Source organism: Tachyglossus aculeatus, chromosome 4, assembly GCF_015852505.1.
Source record: "Tachyglossus aculeatus isolate mTacAcu1 chromosome 4, mTacAcu1.pri, whole genome shotgun sequence".
NCBI lineage: Eukaryota > Metazoa > Chordata > Mammalia > Monotremata > Tachyglossidae > Tachyglossus > Tachyglossus aculeatus.
This window is the reverse complement of record NC_052069.1, coordinates 23,676,926-23,699,281: the sequence shown is the minus strand read 5'-3', so window position 1 is coordinate 23,699,281 and position 22,356 is coordinate 23,676,926. Positions and strand designations below refer to the sequence as shown.

Here is a 22,356-nt window from a genome sequence, read left to right as displayed (position 1 = left end):
GTTCAAATCCCAGCTCTGCCACCTGTCAGCTGTGTGACTTTGAGCAAGTCACTTCACTTCTCTGGGCCTCGGTTCCCTCATCTGTAAAATGGGGCTTAAGACTGTGAGCCCCGTGTGGGACAACCTGATCGCCTTGTCACCTCCCCAGTGCTTAGAACAGTGCTTCGCACATAGTAAGCGCTTAATAAATGCCATCATTATTATTATTAGAACCTTCAGTGTTTGCCCACTCACCTCCACATCAAACAGAAATTCCTCACCATTGCCTTTAAAGCACTCAATCGGCTTGCCTCCCCCCACCTTACCTTTCTGATTTTCTACGACAGTTCAGCCTACATCAATCAATCAATCGTATTCATTGAGCGCTTACTGTGTGCAGAGCACTGTACTAAGCGCTTGGGAAGTACAAGTTGGCAACATATAGAGACGGTCCCTGCCTAACTGTGGGCTCACAGTCTAGAAGGGGGAGACAGACAACAAAACAAAACATATTAACAAAATAAAATAAATAGAACAGATATGTACAAGTAAAATAAATAAATAGAGTAATAAATATGTACAAACATATATACATATATACAGGTGCTGTGGGGTAGGGAAGGAGGTAAGGTAGGGAGGATGGAGAGGGGGAGGAGGGGGAGAGAAAGGAGGAGGCTCAGTCCGGGAAGTTCTGGGAAGTGCATAGTTCACTCATTCATTCATTCAATCACATTTATTGAGCACTTACTGTGTGCAGAGCACTGTACTAAGCGCTTGGGAGGTACAAGTTGGCAACAGATATAGACGGTCCCTACCCAGCAATGGGCTCACACTCCTCGAGAACCGGCCTTCCCACTGTTCCCCCATCTCTTCTACCTCATTGTGGACACCTTTTCTACGCCCTCCTTATGGCCTAGGACTCCTGCTGCCTCCAAATATACAAGACCATCACTTCCCACTTTTAAAACCTTATGAAGTTCATATCTCCCCCCAAGGGGCCTTGCCTGATTACACCTTCTTTTCCCTGACTCCCCCTCTCTCTTCCGCATCCTCTATGCACTTAGAGTCGTACCCTTTGAGTACTTGGTATTTACCGCACCCTCAGCCCCAAAGCACTTACATCCAGATTTGTAAATTATTTATTTATATTAACACCTGTCTTCTCCTCTAGATGGTAAAGTCATTGTGGACAGGGAACAGTTCTGTTGCATTGCATGCTACGAAGAGTTTGGTACATTGCTGTGCTCATAGTAAATGCTCCATAAATACAAGTGATTGATCGGTTGATTAAATATTCCCCATCCTGTTTGAAAAAAAAGCATCTTCTCCTTTAGCCATTGTTCTAAAATAATTTTATGGGCTGCCTAATAAGAGTTCTAAAAATAAATTCTATAAAATCTTAAACAGATCTTGCTTACATCAACTTTTGGGAAAATCTTTCTCATCCAACAGTTTTTTGTTCCTTTAAACTACACATAAACACACATACACACACACATACTTGTTTTTATTGGGCTTACTTTTTTAATCAAATATTAGCCTTTGTTGTTTAGATGAAATCTCATTTTATTAATTTCTGGCCATTTTTCTCACCTCTTTGTCCTCTCTTGTGATACTACTTTGCTTAGTATCCTCTCATCTAGGAATATAATTAATATCTTTTAACTACGAACACAGATCATTTATGAAGATGTTAAACAAAGTAGGGCTCAACACTGAACTCAGAACTAAACATGCCACTTTATCCCAAGTTGTTACACAGCATGAAAATCTGTATTCCAGATCTTTCTTTAAATCATTTCTCATTTTGATGTTTAGTTATTAATAGCCAATATCCTATCTCTGTGCCTAATGCCCTCATGCTGTTTCTAAAATCTTGCAAAGTAATAATTCATTAAATCTGCTAAAAATCCTAATTCTGAACTCTTTCTTCCTTCTAGTATACCTAGTCCTAATGTATTTATAAAATATTTTATCTATTCTACAGCCAGAATAGTGCTATTGCTGCCTGTGATTCACATTCATCCCTCCTGTTCATTTTCTGTGGAAATGTTATTTTTATCTCCAAACATTATACACTCAGGACTTCTTAGTGATTAAGTCTTGAAATTCTATTTCTAAAACTCTCCATGGTATATAACATCTCAAGGGAAAAGCCGGAGGAAAAAGTCAAGAAGTACACCTAACCTGAATACAAAATGAAAAAATAAATACTTCATACAAAGTTATTTTAATAGGATATGTAGAAGGGTTGTCCTCAGGAGGCAGAAAACTTTGTTAAAAATACAGCAAATCAGTCTAATTTTCTTCTGTGACTGCAGAGGAAGTTGTTGAACCAAGGAAGCTCTATGCCTAATAAATCTTGATCTTGATTAGGTCATATGTGTCACATGAAGATTCCGATTTGGATCAGCCTATCGCTTGATAGTTACCCAACAGGTAAATGTTGAGCATTTTGGGTGGATCAGCTAGCATTTAACCTGTCTAATAATAGCTCGGAAAAATTTAGCGAGCTACTGTCTGATCCACCTTCAATCACGCTGATAGCAGACTGCCGAGGACCTTGGAAAACCAGATTAAACTTTAAGATGACTGACAGGTTGGAAAAGTAGGATGACATAAAAAAAAGGCCGACCTTCAGCAGGGAGGAGGACGGGAATTCTTTTAGCAAATGAAATCCAACAGTGTTTAAGCAAACAGGTCCTTGGCTTTAATGATTTTATCATATCGTTTGATTGTGAAGGTGGTTTACATAATACTCAAGTAGGATTGCTGTGGGTGGGCAAAGCGCCGTGCTGATCCCAAGAAGGAATGCAAGGCAAACATATTAGACAGCGTGCCTAGCCCAGGCTATAGGAAACAATGCAGGTCTACATGATCCAATTGACACTGTAAACTATAGTAGATAAATATAGATTTTTAGAGAGGAAAATTTATGCAACTCATGATTCGAGGCTCAGTCTTCCCTTTCAGACCTTTTGATTTGATGTGATCCTCATTGGTCTGGCTGAGACAGTGAGGATGGCCTGGCATACCGGGAAAGACAAAGGCCTCGTGGATAGAGTACAGTCCTGGATTCTTATCCCAGCTCCACCACCTTGTGACCCTGGGCAAATCACTTCACTACTCTCTGACTTAGTTACCTCATCCACAAAAATGGGGATTAAGACTGGGAGTCCCAGGTAAGACAGGGATTTTTCCAACTGGAATAGCTTGTATCTACTCTGCAGCTTAGAACAGTACTTGACACATAATAAGTGCTTAACTAATACCAGCATTATTATTATTATTATCATTATTATTATATTGGGTGAGGATGGAGAGCAGGAAGTTTGTGGTCTTATCGGACCGTTCTTCTAGACTGTGAGCCCGCTGTTGGGTAGGGACCGTCTTTATATGTTGCCAACTTGTACTTCCCAAGCGCTTAGTACAGTGCTCCGCACAAAGTAAGTGCTCAATAAATGCGATTGAATGAATGAATGAACCAGGCCTGGTGATCGTGATCCAGGCCTGGTGAATCTCTACTAGTGCAAAGCCCGATTCCCACAGGGAAGCGGGTTTTAGGCTCTGCATTGGTCTGGAAGGTTCCAGCCTGATGAAATGTCCAGAGTAACTAAATGTGTCATCTTTGATATCCTAAGCATGATGGCCAAAGAGCCGGCTGTTTGCCCCAACTCTGCAGACCCTAACAATTCACGTTTGCTCTCTGTTGCACTAATATACATATATAACCAATCTATCAATAGATCAGTAGTATTTATTGAGCACCTACTGTGTGACTAGCACTGTACTAAATATAGTACAACACCATTATTATAATGATGGTATTTATTTAGCACTTACTATATGCGAAGCACTTCAAGACTCTAGTAAGTCTCAAATTTGACATTCTTAGCAAAGAGGGGCAGGGGTGAGAATGGAGGTAGTTTAGAAACCTATAGGGTCTCCTTTTCCTCCACCACCACCCCAGGGGTCTGTCTGCCCAGGCAAGATCATTTTTTCATTGTCGCATTTATTGAGTGCTTACTGTGTGCAGAGCACTGTACTAAGTGCTTGGGAAGTACAAATCGGCAACATATAGAGACAATCCCTACACAACAACGGGCTTACAGTCTAGAAGGGGGAGAAAGACAACGAAACCAAACAAGTAGACCTGTGTCAAGACCGTCAGAATAAATATAATTATAACTATATACACATCATTAATAAAATAGAGTAACAAATATGTACAAATAATATTAATAGAGTAATAAATATGTACAAGTATATACAAGTACTGTGGGGAGGGGAAGGGGGTAGGGCAGAGGAGGGGGCAATAGAAGTGGGGGAGGAGGAGGAGAGGAAAAAAGGGAGGTTCAATCTGGGAAGGCCTCCTGGAGGAGGTGAGCTCTCAGCAGGGCTTTGAAGGGAGGAAGAGAGCTAGCTTGGCGGATGTGCGGAGAGAGGGCATTCCAGGCCAGGGGGAGGACGTGGGCCCGGGGTCGATGGTGGGACAGGCGAGAACGAGGCACGGTGAGGAGATTAGCGGTGTGGGCTGGGCTGGAGAAGGAGAGAAGGGAGGTGAGGTAGGAGGGGGCGAGGTGATGGACAGCCTTGAAGCCCAGGGTGAGGAGTTTCTGTCTGATGTGTAGGTTGACTGGTAGCCACTAGAGATTTTTGAGGAGGGGAGTAACATGCCCAGAGTGTTTCTGCACAAAGACGATCTGGGCAGCGGCGTGAAGTATGGATTGAAGTGGGGAGAGACAGGAGGATGGGAGATCAGAGAGGAGGCTGATGCAGTAATCCAGTTGGGATGGGATGACAGATTGTACCAACAAGGTAGTGGTTTGAATGGAGAGGAAAGGGCGGATCTTGGTGATGTTGTGGAGGTGAGACCAGCAAGTTTGGGTGATGGATTGGATGTGTGGGGTGAATGAGAGAGAGGAGTCAAGGGTGACACCAAGGATCACAGAAAAGGTGGTACAATCCTTCTGAACTAGACCACAAGCTCCTTGTGGGCAGGGATCATAACAATAATTATGGCATTTATTAAGCGCTTACTATGTGACAAGGACTGTACTAAGCTCCAACTAATTATGGCATTTATTAAGCATTCACTATGCACCAGGCACTGTACTAATAATTGGGGTGGACAGGAGTAAATTGGGTTGGGTATAGTCCCTGTCCCACACAGTCTGATCATGTCTACCACCTCTCTGGTATTGTTCTCTCTCAGGTGTGTAATACGATGTTCTGTCCAGGGGAAACACTCAATCCAGGTCACTGACTGTTATTATTAATAATAATAATAATAATAGTATTTGTTAAGCACTTACTATTTTCGCAGCACTATTCTAAGTGCTGGGGTAAATACAAGATAATCAGGTTGTCCCTCGTGGGGCTCACAGTGTTAATCCCCATTTTCCAGATGAGGTAACTGAGGCACAGAGACGTTAAGTGACTCGCCCAGAGTCACACAGCTGACAAGTGGCGGATCTGGGATTAGAACCCATGACCTCTGACTCCTAAACCCGGGCTCTTTCCACTAAGAGACTCTGATTGAAACACCTAGAGAATTGGGTTAGTTTGGTTGATTGTGACTGTTGGACTCTGAAGGCTGCAGTGAGAAGCCATGAGATAGCTTCGTTATCTTTAACTCACATTAACTCTTGTTTTATTGCTCATTTTATCTTATGCTATTTTGTGGTTCTCCCCTGCTAGACTATCAACTCCTTGATAACAGGGGTCATATCTTTAAACTCTTTTGTACCCTATCCTGTACTTAGTAGCTAGAGAAGCAGCGTGGCTCAGAGGACAGAGCACGGTTTTGGGAGTCAGAGGTCATGGGTTCAAATCCCAGCTTCACCACTTGTCAGCTGTGTGACTTCGGGCAAGTCACTTAACTTCTTTGTGCCTCAGTTCCCTTGTCAGTAAAATGGGGATTGAAGACTGTGAGCCCCACGTGGGACAACTTAATCACCTTGTATCCTCCCCAGCACTTAGAACAGTGCTTGGCACATAGTAAGCAGTTAACAAATGTCATCGTTATTATCATTATTATTATTATTATTATTACAGTGCTTGGCACATAGTTAGTGCTCAATAATGTTACTGATTGATTTTCATTATGGTAGTCTTCCCCTGTGGATTGGAAAATTCCTTCTCACTTCCCCTGACCAAATTAATTCAGTTATTCATTCAATTGTATTTTTTTAGCGCTTACTGTGTGCGGAACACAGTATTAAGCCCTTGGGAGAGAACGGTACAACAATAAACATACACATTCCCTGCCCACTACAAGCTTACAGTCTAGAGTAATAGTTCTTAGTGGGCCAGAATATTTGACAAAATTATCAACTATTGCAGTCTTCACATACGCTTAGTATAGTACTCTATAAATAGTAGAAATGTAATAACTAGTATAGACTGTAAAGTCAGTGTGGGCAGGGAATGTGTCTCCCAACTCTGTTATACTGTACTCTACCAAACACTAAGTACTGTGCGCTCTGCACACAGAAAGTGCTCAATAAATACTACCAGTTGATTGATGAATGAGACAACTTGAGGGAAAGACCCATTGTCGTTACTGAACTGGTCTATCAGTCCTCCTTTTTCTCTTCCTTCTTTCACAAAATGGAGGCCACAGGGGCATTTGGAAGCCCCTTGAAATCTGCCAGAGCTCTTCATGACTCCATGCCACTTTTCTCTTTCATCTGTTTTTTTAATTTATTTATTTATTTTACTTGTACATATCTATTCTATTAATTTTATTTTGTTAGTATGTTTGGTTTTGTTCTCTGTCTCCCCGTTTTAGACTGTGAGCCCACTGTTGGGTAGGGACTGTCTCTATATGTTGCCAACTTGTACTTCCCGAGCACTTAGTACAGTGCTCTGCACACAGTAAGCGCTCAATAAATACGATTGATGATGACGATGATGATCTGTTTTCCCAATGATGCTTTGCTCACTCAGTGGGATCTCTGTAGGCTATAGGTGGACATCTTTTCCAGTATATACTCACTGTGCAGGGAAAATGAGTTACACACACGTGTTGAACTTTTCCATGCTCTTAGCATGGTGCATTGCATCCTATGTTTGCTCGATCAATAGTAACTCAACTACTGTTTTGTTGATAATTTTAGGGTTGGGGAATCATTCTAGTCTCCTTTTCTTTTCAATGGTATTTGTTAAGTGCTTACTAGGTGCCAGGCACTGTTCTAAATACTGGGGTAGATTCAAGGTAATCATGTCCCTCAAGGGATTCACAGCCTTAATCCACATTTTACAGAGTGGGTAACAGAGGCACAGAGAAGTTAAATGACATGACCAAGGTCACACAGAAACCAGGTCATCCACATCTTTCACTTTCTTCTTTGTCCAGGCTGTCAGGCAGAACTCAGGTAACAGGATCTATGGATAGGCTACACCTAATAATAATAATAATAATAATAATAATAATGGCATTTATTAAACGCTTACTATGTGCAAAGCACTGTTCTAAGCACTGGGGAGGTTACAGGGTGATCATGTTGTCCCACGGGGGGCTCACAGTCTTAATTCCCATTTTACAGATGAGGTAACTGAGGCACAGAGAAGTTAAGTGACTTGTCCAAAGTCACACAGCTGACAATTGGCAGAGCCGGGATTTGAACCCATGAACTCTGACTCCAAAGGCCCTGCTCTTTCCACTGAGCCATGCTGCAGTCCCTGTCCCTGCAGTCCCTCTACATCTGTTTTCTATTTTCACCTTGGCATAGTGTTCAAGAGATCATTTCCAGTGGCGGGGAAGAAGCACACGTCCGGGAGTGAGAGGGCCTGACTTCTAATTCTAGCTCTGCCACTTGCCTTCTGTGTGACCTTGGACAAGTCACTTGACTTCTCTGTAATAATGATAATGATGGCATTTATTAAGCGCTTACTATGTGCACAGCACTGTTCTAAGTGCTGGGGAGGCCACCAGGTGATAAGGTTGTCCCATGGGGGGCTCACGGTATTAATCCCTATTTTACAGCTGAGGTAATTGAGGCACAGAGACGTTAAGTGACTTGCCCAAAGTCACACAGCTGACAGTTGGTGGAGCTGGGATTTGTACCCTTGACCTCTGACTCCAAAGCCTGTGCTCTTTCCACTGAGCCAAGCCGCTTCTCTGTGCCTCAGTCTCTTCATCTGTAAAATGGGGATTAAATCCTACTCTTCATCTGTAAAATGGGGATTAAATCCTACTCCTTCCTACTTAGTCTGCCAATCCCATTTCGGGCAGGGAGTGTGTTTGACCTGATTCTCTGGTATGTACCCCAGCTCTTAGTAGAAGTGAGCACTTCACAAATGCCATTATTATTATCATTATTAATGATCCAAATGGTTGGTAGTTTCACTGACAGCAGCATCATAATGATAGAGGTATTTATTTAGTATATACTGTGTGTACTGTACCAAGTTCTGGTGTACACACAAGATAATCAGTTTCCATATGGGGACCACAGTCTAAGTAGGAGGGCATTGAATCCCCAATATGCAGATGAGTAAACTGAGCCACAGAGAAGTGAAGAGACTTACCCAAGGTCAGAGAGCAGGCCAACTTGTACTTCCCAAGCGCTTAGTACAGTGCTCTGCACACAGTAGGTGCTCAGTAAATACTAGTCAAATACGTGGTTGTCCCCATTTCCCTGCCCTCCCCTTCCCACTAATTAGCCCCGCTACCATGTGTATTAGAGCGCAGAAGTTCGGTGTAGCCGTTTCCTAGTTTATTTTTAATGGCTCCAGTGGGATCTAACTCCATAAAAATGCTCCATATGAGCCCGTTGTTGGGTAGGGACCGTCTCTATATGTTGCCGACTTGTACTTCCAAAGCGCTTAGTACAGTGTTCCGCGCACAGTAAGCGCTCAATAAATACAATTGAATGAATGAATAAATGCAATTGAATGAACAAAGGAAGTGGTGGAACCAGGATAGGAACCCAGGTCCTCTGAGAACCAGGTCCATCATCATCAATCGTATTTATTGAGCGCTTACTGTGTGCAGAACACTGTACTAAGCGCTTGGGAAGTACAAATTGGCAACACGTAGAGACAGTCCCTACCCAACAGTGGGCTCACAGTCTAAAAGTCCATGCTCTTTCCACAAGGCCGTGCTGCCTCATTCATTCACTCTTTCATTTGTACTTATTGAGCACTTACTTTGTTCAAAACACTAAGCACTCAGCACTTGGGAGAGTACAATAGAGAAGCAGCGTGGCTCAGTGGAAAGAGCCCAGGCTTGACAGTCAATCAATCAATCAATCATATTTATTGAGCACTTACTGTGTGCAGAGCACTGTACTAAGCACTTGGGAAGTACAAATTGACAACATATAGAGACAGTCCCTACCCAACAGTGGGCTCACAGTCAGAGGTCATGGGTTCTTATTCCAGCTCCACCACTTGTCAGCTGTGTGACTTTGGGCAAGTCACTCCCTTCCTCTGTGCCTCAGTGTCCTCATCTGTAAAATGGGGATTAAGACTGTGAGCCCCATGTGGGACAACCTGATTACCTTGTATCACCCCAGCGCTTAGAACAGTGCTTGGCACGTAGTAAGCGCTTAACAAATGCCATTATTATGATTATTTTTATTATTACAATATAACAATAGACACATTCTTGCCCACAGCGAGCTCATAACCTAGAGACAATGAGTTCACTTTCTAGAGATGCATCCAAGAATAGCTATTTTCATTAACCAATGCCTAGCGCTATTTGCAATGAACAACCAGACGGCAAGTTTGCGGCTTACTAGTGAAGTACACCCGCTGGTCAACGCTCTGCAGGAGATACTGTCTGTTCTCATTCTCTGTTATTATTTCCAGCCCGCAGTGTTTGCTGAGCTCCTTCGGGGTAGAAAGGCACGGTTCATGTTTTATTTAATCCGGGCACAATGGACAGCGTTGACAACGGGCTGACTGCGCACCTTCCCGGGGCATCATTAGCTTTGCTTACAGCACTGCTGCCTGCTTATGGGGGGGCCCCTCTGTGTGCCCGCAAAAAGAAAACCGAAGTTGGGGTCCATAACTCAGCACTGCTGCTCCCTCATCCCTTTCTCACAGCGGGTGCCAAGGCACCCTTTCATTCCAAAGTCTGAATATGGAAAGGATCACTCAGTAAATCAATATATTTACTGAGGCGGCCGATCCCTTTATAGGATTGTGCTGAGAGTTGTAAAATAATAGATTTTACCTGAAGAGTCATTCTGCTGTACGTTCAGTTTTTTTTTCCTGGAATCTTCTGTGAGTCTGTTCTATGATGGCTTCACCTGAGTTTCTTTTTTTTTTTGACCGTGAGCTCCATGGTAGACTGTGAGCCCATTGTTGGGTAGGGACCGTCTCTATATGGTGCCAACTTGTCCTTCCCAAGCGCTTAGTACAGTGCTCTGCACACAGTAAGTGCTCAATAAATACGATTGATTGATTATGCTGAGAGTTGTAAAATAATAGATTTTACCTGAAGAGTCATTCTGCTGTACGTTCAGTTTTTTTTCCTGGAATCTTCTGTGGGTCTGTTCTATGATGGCTTCATCTGAGTTTCTTTTTTTTTTTGACCGTGAGCTCCATGGTAGACTGTGAACCCACTGTTGGGTAGGGACCGTCTCTATATGTTGCCAACTTGTCCTTCCCAAGCGCTTAGTACAGTGCTCTGCACACAGTAAGCGCTCAATAAATACGATTGAATGAATGGTAGCCTGGGAGCCCCATTGCAGTACAGAAGCTGAATCCCACCTGATTAACTTGCATCTATCCCAGTGTTTGGAACACAAAGTAAGTGCTTAACAGAAATAGTGATGATGATGATGATAATAACTTTTGATATTCTTCCCATTTTATCACAAAGGTAAACTCTTTAATGTCAGGGATCATGTCTTTTATCTCTACTGGGGTATACCTTAGGGGTGCAGTTTGCTAATCTACAGAACCCTTAATAATGAGTGGTTTGGGGGAAAATTTTGTTACTTAGATTCCTCCAATAAAAAACAAAAACAATGGCTTAAAATCCATAATAATAATAATAATAATAATAATAATGGCATTTGTTAAGCACTTAGTATGTGCAAAGCCCTGTTGCAAGTGCTGGGGAGGATACAAGGTGAACAGGTTATCCCACTTAGGGCTCACAGTCTTAATCCCCATTTTATAAGAGGCACAGAGAAGTGAAGTGACTTGCCCAAAGTCACACAGCTGACAGTTGGCGGTGCTGGAATTTGAACCCATGACCTATGAATCCCAAGCCCAGGCTCTTTCCATTGAACCACAGTCCTTCCTCTGATATCTTCCCCAGACAGGATCTGATCAGCTATATCTGACTGTAGGGAAAGTCCAGTTTTTTTTCAGAGCCACGTGCCTTCAATCAATTAATCAACCAATTGTATTTATTGAGCACTTACTGTGTGTAGAGCACTGTACTAAGTGCTTGGGAAGTACAAGTTGGCAACACATAGAGACGGTCCCTACCCAACAGTGGGCTCACAGTCTAGAAGGGGGAGACAGAGAACAAAACCAAACATATTAACAAAATAAAATAAATAGAATAGATATGTACAAGTAAAATAAATAAATAAATAAATAGAGTAATAAATATGTACAAACATATATACATATATACAGGTGCTGTGGGGAAGGGAAGGAGGTAAGACGGGGTGATGGAGAGGGGTTGAGGGGGAGAGGAAGGAGGGGGCTCAGTCTGGGAAGGCCTCCTGGAGGAGGTGAGCTCTCAGTAGGGCCCTGAAGGGAGGAAGAGAGCTAGCTTGGTGGATGGGCAGAGGGAGGGCATTCCAGGCCCGGGGAATGACGTAGGCCGGGGGTTGACGGCGGGACAGGCGAGGACGAGGCACGGTGAGGAGATTAGTGTCAGAGGAGCGGAGGGTGCGGGCTGGGCTGGAGAAGGAGAGAAGGGAGGTGAGGTAGGAGGGGGCGAGATGATGGACGGCCTTGAAGCTGAGGGTGAGGAGTTTCTGCCTGATGCACAGATTGATTGGTAGCCACTGGAGATTTTTGAGGAGAGGAGTAACATGCCCAGAGCGTTTCTGGACAAAGACAATCCGGGCAGCGGCATGAACTATGGATTGAAGTGGGGAGAGACACGAGGATGGGAGATCAGAGAGGAGGCCTATGCAGTAGTCCAGACGGGATAGGATGAGAGCTTGAACGAGCAGGGTAGCGGTTTGGATGGAGAGGAAAGGGCGGAGCTTGTCAATGTTGCGGAGCTGAGACCGGCAGGTTATGGTGACGGCTTGGATGTGAGGGGTGAATGGGAGAGCAGAGTCGAGGATGACACGAAGGTTGCGGGCTTGTGAGACGGGAAGGATGGTAGTGCCGTCAACGGTGATGGGAAAGTCAGGGAGAGGGCAAGGTTTGGGAGGGAAGACAAGGAGTTCAGTCTTGGACATGTTGGAGCCCACTGTTGGGTAGGGACCGTCTCTATATGTTGCCAACTTGTACTTCCCAAGCACTTAGTACATTGCTCTACACACAGTAAGTGCTCAATAAATACGACTGATTGATTGACTGATTGATTGATTACAATACAGTAATTGAGATGCAGCCAAAATCATTCTTTTAACAATGATTCCTCCTTGCCCATCAATAGAGTTATCCTGAGAAGCAGCATGCCGTAGTGGATAGAGCACAGGCCTGGGAATCAGAAGGTCATGGGTTCTAATCCTGGCTCCACCATATGTCTGCTGTGTGACTAGTCACTTAACTTCTCTGTGCCTCAGTTACCTTTTCTGTAAAATGAGGATTGAGACTGTGAGCCCCATGCAAGATAGGGACTGTGTCTAACCCATCTGCTTGTATCCACTCCAGTGCTTAGTACAGTGCCTGGCACACAGTAAGTGCTTAACAAAAACCACAATTACTGTTACTATTATAATCAATGGAGTCGGTAGACACATTCCCTGACCACAGTGAATTTATAGCCTAGGGGAAACATCAAAAAGCTCTGTCCTGGTTCCTCTAGAAGCGGAGCCACAGAGGAGGTCAGAGAGGCCTTTGCGGGATGGATGGGAGTCATTCATTCATTCATTCAACTGTATTTATTGAGCGCTTACTGTGTGCAGAGCACTGTACTAAGCGCTTGGGAAGTACAAATCACCAACATATAGAGATGGTCCCTACCCCAAAACAGGCTTACAGTCTAGAAGGAATGGAAGAATGTGAGGTGAGGGGAAAAGGGAAGAGGCAAAGAAGCACAAAGGATACTGTGAGAATGCCAAAAGCATTAACGTTAGTGACTTCAAAGAGAAGCAGCGTGGCCCAGTGGAAAGAACCCGGGTTTTGGAGTCAGAGGTCATGGGTTCAAATCCCAGCTCCGCCACTTGTCAGCTGTGTGACTTTGGGCAAGTCACTTAACTTTTCTGAGCCTCAGTTCCCTCATCTGTAAAATGGGGATGAAGACTGTGAGGCCCACGTGGGACAACCTGATCACCTTGTATCCCCCCCAGCTCTTAGAACAGTACCTCACATATAGTAAGCCTTAATAAATGCCATCATTATTATTACTGCCATATAATGTTACAGCACAAATTATCCCATCCCTAGGCCCATTACCAGCAGCTTAGCTCAGTGGAAAGAGCACGGGTTTTGGAGTCAGAGGTCATGGGTTCAAATCCCTGCTCCACCAGTTTTCATCTGTGTGACTGGGCAAGTTACTTCATCATCATCATCATCAATCGTATTTATTGAGCGCTTACTATGTGCAGAGCACTGTACTAAGCACTTGGGAAGTACAAATGGGCAGCATATAGAGACAGTCCCTACCCAACATTGGGCTAAACTGTGCCTCAGTTACCTCATCTGTAAAATAGGGATGAAAACTGTGAGCACCCCGTGGGACAGCCTGATCACCTTGTAACATCCCCAGCGCTTAGAACAGTGTTTTGCACATAGTAAGTGCTTAATAAATGCCAGTATTATTATTATTATTATTGTTATTTCCTTAGATGAGAGATTGTCCAAAGTATTAGCAAGTTCCATCTAGTTTAATACTAACAAATTAACTCTCCACAGTAAATGGTGCCTATTTAAGAAGTTGTAAGGCACACATTTAAGATGCCTGGAGAACTGTTGCTGCCATTGATATCTTACAAGGATGTGTTCTGGCGGCGGGCCCCAGGTATCACACTGTGCCATGTGATTGGCATCTGTCAATGGTGGCGCCATGTAATTCAGCACATTCCACTGGGTATTGGACACTCAGACAAATTTATAAGCCAATTAAACACCTCTTCTGCAAATCACACCCCCATCGCAGATCCATGAGAAGGCGCTCATTACAGTGAACTGAATTTTTGTCCATTTGATAGGAAGTGATTTCCAACCAGTTGAACTGAAATTACGGAAAAAATAGACAGGAAATAGTTTGAAATAGTCACGTGTTATCTAATGGGCGCGTCACTTAATTCCCTCTGATTAGTGACAGTAAATTTGGAGAAATAAATTAATGTAATTTTTTGGGATTTCGTTTCTCTCCTTCACTTCACCTTCACATCCCAAACCTTTAGAAACAACTGCATTTTGGAGAGCAGAGACTATTTTTTGTATTTTTCTGTTTTCTGAATGATACATTGGGAACAGTAATGAAAAAAAATGTAGGAGGCTGACGAAAGAGTTTCAGAAAGTGCAAATGCTAGTCTTCTCTCAGCGTTTACCAAGAGAACATGGGTCAGAATGTAGGGAAAATCTATAGCAACAAAATTGAAAAATGATGATCTGCGGTGAGTCTTTCAGTTTCTACGTTGCTGGGATAGTGTGCCATGTCAAAATGGCCCCGGTAAGAGATGTAGACTGTTCAATTTACTTGGCAAACGGAGAGAGCTGCAGTCATTCTTCAGATAATTTTTAGCATCACACCACGTTTTGCCAATTGGGATTTTAGTTTGAATATACGATTTGGTCTAGAAGAACCAGAAAGCAGTTCTTGTCTGACTTAAGTTAATATTTTTCTGATCCATCCCATGATTTTTTCAATAAAAATGAGGAGATTCACTAATGCCCCAGCATTATAATAGTCTTCTTTGATTCACCCCACAGTGCTAGATTCTGCAGAAAAGCCAGAGCTGAAAAGCAAACCCAATCATGTGAGAAAATAAATAATTCCAGTGGAACCTGGGATAAAAACAATCTCCAGAGAATGAAAAAGGAACAATTTAACCTCTCTCATTGCTTAAAAGTATCAGCCAAAAAACATCCACTTTCCAAGGGCCTCTATTAAAAAAGCAATTTCTCTTCGCATTACTTAAATTAAGCAAAGGTGAATTCTAATGTTGGCCTTTGGCTGTAAATAAAAATGGTTTGGGGTCGTATCAGTCTAGTTTAATTTGTGTTTCGCTTCCATTTCATTCTTCATAGCTTTGACTCATGATTACAGAGCTGTGACTTAGATTGCGAACTGGACTCCCCATTTTGGCACCTGGGAAAAAGCAGTCTATATTTCAGGATGTCATTAAAAGTGAGCATTACTGTATCTGTAAATTCATTTTTTCTCTGTCTCCCCCATAATAATATAAGCCTTCTGAAGGCAGGAGTACTGATATGAGGGCCGAAAACTCAGAAAGCGCTGAGGAAATACCATTGATTGACTAGATCTGTAGTGTGGCCTAATGGAAAGAGCCGAGGACTGGGAGCCAGAGGATCCATACTCTAATCCTGGCTCTGCCGCCAGCCTGCCCTGTGACTCAACATCCTTGTGCTTCAGTTTTCTCATTATTCATTCGTCCATTCATTCAATCATATTAAAAAAATATGATCATTTAAAAAATTTAATCATATTAAAAAAAATCATATTATTGAGCGCTTACTGTGTGCAGAGCCAGCCTGCTCTGTGACTCAACATCCTTGAGCTTCAGTTTCCTCATCATTCATTCGTTCATTCATTCAGTCATATTTATTGAGCGCTTACTGTGTGCAGAGCACTGTACTAAGCGCTTGGGAAGTACAAGTCGGCAATATATAGAGACGGTCTCTACCCAACAACGGGCTCACAGTCTAGAAGGGGGAGACAGACAACAAAACAAAACATGGAGACAGGTGTCGAAATTGTCCGAACAAATAGAATTATAGCTCTGTGCACATTGTTAACAAAATAAATAGAATAGTGAATATGTACAAGTAAAATAAATAGAGTCATAAATCTGTACAAATATATATATATATATATATATATATATATATATATATATATATATATATATATATATATATATATATACAAGTGCTGTGGGGAGGTGAAGGAGGTAGGGTCGGAGGGATGGGGAGAGGGAAAGGGGACTCAGTGTGGGAAGGCCTTCTGGAGGAGGTGAGCTCTCAGTAGGGCTTTGAAGGGAGGAAGAGAGCTAGCTTGGTGGACATATGGAGGGAGAGCATTCCAGGAATCAGGTTGAAATGCCTCTTTTCTCTCTACCTTAGACTGTTAAGCCCATGTGGCACAGGGACTGTGTCTAATCTGATTATTTTAGATCACGGGACTGGGTGTCAGAGGAACTGAGTTCTAATTCTGGCTCTGCCACTTACCGGCTGTGTGACCTTGGTCAAGTCACTTAACTTTTCTGTGTCTCAGTTCCCTCTATAAAATTGGGATTGGTACCAGTTCATTCATTCAATCGTATGTATTGAGTGCTTAGTGAGTGCAGAGTTCTCCCTCCTATTTAGACTTTAACCCAGCCTGCACCCTCCGCTCCTCTGCCACTAACCTCCTCACTGTTCCTCGTTCTCTCCTGCCTCGCCGTCGACCCCCAGCCCACGTCCTTGCCCTGGCCTGGAATGCCCTCCCTCCTCAGATCTGCCAAACTAGCCCACTCCCCACCTTCAAAGCCCTACTGAAAGCTCACCTCCTCCAGGAGGCCTTCCCAGACTGAGCCCCCTTTTTCCTCGACTCCTCCTCTCCTCCCCATCACCCTGACTCCCACCTTCTGCTCTACCCCCCTTCACACCCCACAGCATTTGTGTGCATATATATATATATATATATATATATATATATATACATTAATTATTCTATTTATTTTATTAACATATAGAGACAATCCCTACCCAACAAAGGGCTCACAGTCTAGAAGGGAGGAGACAGACAACAAAATAAAACAAGTAGACAGGCATCTATAATTTTATCTATTAATATTGATGCTATCGATGCCTGTCTACTTGTTTTGTTTTGTTGTCTGTCTCCCCCCTTATAGACCGTGAGCCCTTTGTTGGGCAGGGATTGTCTCTATTTGTTGCCGAATTGTACTTTCCAAGCGCTTAGTACAGTGCTCTGCACACAGTAAGCTACCAATAAATATGACTGAATGAATATGGGACCCAATGATCTTGTACCTATCCTGATGCTTAATACAGTGCTTTACACCTGGTAAACCTTAACACATTTCACAGTGATTATCTACCCTGGTGCTTAGAACAGTGGACCAGTGCTTGGCACATAATTAGTGCTTAATGAATATGTCTCAATAAAGATAATAATAATAATTAACAAATGATATGTTGCCCTTTTATAGTATTAGTTAAGGTCTTATTATGTGTCAAACACTCTTCTAAACTCTTGGGTAGATACAAGTAAATTAGATTGGAGACAGTCTCTGTCCTGCATGGGGTTCACAGTCTAAATAGGAGGGGGAACAGGAGAACTGAGGCACAGAGGAGTTAAGTGACTTGCCCAAGACCACACAGCAAAATTGGCAGAGGCATGACTAGAACCCAGGTCCGAAGACTCCCAGGCTTGTGCTCTTTCCAATAGGCCCTGCTGCTACTCTAGGCAATGATCCCAGAATCAATCTCAGTGTTGGAAGCCTTTTTCATACTCCGACTTATAATATCATTTTTTCCTTCTTAAACATGGGCAAGGCTAAGTGGAATTTGACACAGAAAAAGTCCATCATCCAATCTGACTGCCCTTCCTTGTATTCTGAAGAATCTCAGAGGACCTGTTCCTCTAGTGGAAAAGCTCTAGCCTTTCTTCCACGAAAATTATAAGTTTCTCTCCTAGACTAGCAAAGTTTATACTTGGATTCCTCTCCAAGGGAACCAAAATAGTACATCTCAAGCCCCTTGTTCTCAAGTAGTTCTTTCTTCACTTTCAAATGTAGCAAGTGGAGTTTCATTTCCTGCTATAGGCATTCTGAAGTGCCTATATATGTTCTTGTGCACTTCTTTCAGACCTAACTGATAGAAAAATACCTGCAGGATTACCAACTGAATGTTAAAAATGACTGGCAATAATTTACCCTCCAAATTTGATGAAAACATAACTTGACCCAGATAGCAGAATGAACCAGGTTGGGAATAAATCATCAGACGGTAGATAGGTGGCAAATCTGCTATACTACTCTCTGCTCAACGCTTTATCAGTGCCCCCTCTTTCTAACATAATAAAGCCTCAAAAATATGGATGGCAAGCCAAAGTTAAATGTATCATGCACTTCTATGATGACGATGATGATGATGATGATGGTATTTGTTAAGCACTTACTATGTGCAAAGCACTGTTCTAAGCTCTGGGGGGATACAAGGTTGTCCCACGTGGGGCTCACAGTCTTAATCCCCATTTTATAGATGATGTAACTAAGGCACAGAGAAGTTAAGTGACTTGCCTGTGTATATGCATATATGTTTGTACATATTTATTACTCTATTTATTTTACTTGTACATATCTATTCTATTTATTTTATTTTGTTAGTATGTTTTGGTTTTGTTCTCTGTCTCCCCCTTTTTAGACTGTGAGCCCACTGTTGTGTAGGAACTGTCTCTATATGTTGCCAACTTGTACTTCCCAAGCGCTTAGTACAGTGCTCTGCACACAGTAAGTGCTCAATAAATACGATTGATTGATTGATTGATTGATTGCCCAAAGTCACACAGCAGACAAGTGGCGAACCTGGGATTAGAACCCATGACCTCTGACTCTCAAGCCCGTACTCTTTCCACTGAGCCACACTGATTCTCTAATAGTATGGACCAGAACTGGGACCCTGTATTAGTGGAGTCCTGATGATACTATTTGTAACATTATCTATTAGTCACCTATTGAATTCAATGGATTGCATTAACAACTAGGGAATATAACAAGCATGATGATGATGATAATGATAATATCTGTTAAGTGCCTAATTTCTCTGTATTATGCACTGGGGACAATCCAAGATTCATTCATTCATTCAATCGTATTTATTGAGCGCTTACTGTGTGCAGAGCACTGTACTAAGCGATTGGGAAGTACAAGTTGGCAACATATAGAGACGGTCCCTACCCAACAGCGGGCTCACAGTCTAGAAGATAATCAGGTCAGACAGTCTCTGTCCAACTCAAGAAGAAACAATGTGACCTAGTGAAAGAGCATGGGCCTAAGTCAGAGGATCTGGGTTCTAAACCCTGATCTGCCAAATGCTTGATGTGTGAACTTGGACAAGTCACTTATCCTTTCCATACATAAGTTCTCATGTTCTCCTTCCTATTTAGACCGTGAGTCCCAAGCGAGACAGCGACTGTGTCCAACCTAACGTAATTGTATTTACTCCAGAGCTTAGAACAGTGTTTGACACATAGTAAGTTCTTAAAAGGGTTCACACCCTGCCTATCAGGGGCTCATACACTAATGAGGAAACAGACAGGGAAATATTGAAAGATTTTCCAACATAATAATGAATTTGTGTTGAGTAGAATATGCATATATACACAAGTGTTGAGGATGGATTCTTTTTTAAAAAAAAACAGTGTCCATATTGATGTATCCTGAGCTGAATGGGGTCAGGCTCAGCCATGGAGTTGGGGGTGGGATGGGCAGCACGGCCCTTCAGTTGCCAGCTTGTACTTCCCAAGTGCTTAGTACAGTGCTCTGCACACAGTAAGCGCTCAATAAATATGATTGATTGATTGATTCAGTGGATTCACCAGGAATGGGCTCCCCATGTCTCACCCTCCATGCAGAAATGGACAGATCTGCTATTCCCAGGGCTTTTCTTCATATCTGACCATATCTCACCCAGAAGCCTGGGGCACTGACAGTTGCTGAGAGTCCTCAAACAGGGCTATGGAAAGGTATTAAGGTGTTTTCAGGCTCCTTCGGTCATCATAATGATAATAATAATAATAATAGTAACAATAATAATAATTGTATTTGTTAAGCACTTAGTACCTGCCAAGAACTGCAGTAAGCACTGGGGTGGATACAAACAAATCAGGTTGGACACAGTCCTTGTCCCATGTGGGGCTCACGGTATTAACCCCCATTTTACAGATGAGGTAACTGAGGCACAGAGAAGTTAAGCGACTTGCCCAAGGCCACACAGCAGATAAGTGGCAGAGACAGGATTAGCATCCATGACCTTCTGATTCCAAGGCCTGTGCTCTATCAACTATATCATGCTGTGCTCCTTATATGCATATGTAATATCAGATGTGGAATTAATTGATTTATTCCAATGATCTCATCTGTAAGTATGTTTGTCTGTCTCCCCCATTAAAGTGTGAGCTCCTGGTGGGTAGAGACCATTTCAAGCTTCTGTTTAACTTATCAAGCACTTAGTATTGGGCATTACTTCCAGTGGATGCTCAATAGATACCGTCACCATTACTGCGGCTACTAGAGAAGCAGCGTGGCTCAGTGGAAAGAGCAGGGGCTTGGGAGTCAGAGGTCATGGTTTCTAATACCAGCTCTGCCATTTATCAGCTGTGTGACTTTGGGCAAGTCACTTCACTTCTCTGGGACTCAGTTACCTCATCTGTCAAATGGGGATGAAGACTGTGAGCCCCACGTGGGACAACTTGATCACCTTGTATCCCCCCCAGCTCTTAGAAGAGTGCCTCACACATAGTAAGCGTTTAACAAATACCATCATTATTATTACTGCCATATAATGTTACAGCACAAATTATCCCGTCCCTAGGCCCATTACCAGCAGCGTGGCTCAGTGGAAAGAGCCCGGGCTTTGGAGCCAGAGGTCATGGGTTCAAATCCCAGCTCTGCCAGTTTTCATCTGTGTGACTGGGCAAGTCACTTAAGTTCTCTGTGCCTCAGTTACCTCATCTGTAAAATAGGGATGAAGACTGTGAGCCCCCCGTGGGACAACCTGATCACCTTGTAACCTCCCCAGCGCTTAGAACAGTGCTTTGCACATAGTAAGTGCTTAATAAATGCCATCATTATTATTATTACTATTATTATTCTCTGTGCCTCAGTTACCTCATCTGTAAAATGGGGATGAAGACTGTGAGCCCTCTATGGGACAGCCTGATCACCTTGTAACCTCTCCAGTGCTTAGAACAGTGCTTTGCACATAGTAAGTGCTTAATAAATGCCATTATTATCACGATTATCCAATTCCTCAATCATGGTCTTTCCACTGAAAGAAGAAACCACCCTGCAGCATCTGACAGCTCTGGAAAAAAGTGCTTGTTTCTCTGTGGTTTGAACAGCACATCGCCATTGGTGGCAGCTTTCCTGAAATGGCACCAGAGAATCCCCCTTGAAGGCTCCAGGAACTTTGTCTTCTCTTTTTCTTTGTTTTTTGAATTTTCTTTTAATGGTGTATGTAATATTCCTCTGAACCATTTATAATGCACTTCAGAGGATTCTAAGAAATGGCATAAAAAGCTGTCCTATATGAACAGGAAGTCAGAGCGGGTTCTCATCTGGTGAGGCTGCCCTCAGGTGACCCCCTATCCTCCCATCAACGTGTACTTCCCAAGTGCTTAGTACAGTGCTCTGCACACAGTAAGCATTCAATAAATACAACTGAATGAATCCCTATGATATCATTATCGCACCACTAGCCAGATTGGCGGCAAAGATGCAGACATAATAATGATAAGGATGGCATTTATTAAGTACTTACTATGTGCAAAGCACTGTTCTAAATGCTGAGGAGGTTACAAGGTGATCAGGTTGTCCCACGGTGGGGGCTCACAGTCTTCATCCCCATTTTACAGATGAGGTAACTGAGGCACAGAGAAGTGAAGTGACTTGCCCAAAGTCACACAGCTGACAATTGGTAGAGCCGGGGTTTGAACCCATGACCTCTGACTCCAAAACCCGTGCTCTTTCCACTGAGCCATGCTGCTCTTCATGAACGGGCATTTCATTCATTCATTCAATCATATTTATTGAGCGCTTACTGTGTGCAGAGCACTGTACTAAGCTCTTGGGAAGTACAAGTTGGTAACATGTAGGGGAGGTCCAGAACAGCCTTGACAGCCAAGGCCTAGAGGCCTTTTGTCTGGTGAGAGGGGTGGGGTGCGAGAAAGAGAGACAGAAAGAGAGACTGTGAATTCATTTAATCGTATTTATTGAGCGTTCGCTGTGTGCAGAGCACTGTACTTATCTCTTGGAAAAAACTCAGGTCTAGGATTCAGAGGTTCTGCCATTTTTCTGCTGTGTAATC

The 22,356-nt window shown here is 43.0% G+C and overlaps 1 protein-coding gene across 1 annotated transcript in view; it reads left to right on the top strand.

Moving 5' to 3' along the window:
* Nucleotides 1-22,356, top strand: part of NEGR1 (neuronal growth regulator 1) — a 1,261,670-nt gene that overhangs the window by 689,619 nt on the left and 549,695 nt on the right. The window lies entirely within an intron of this gene.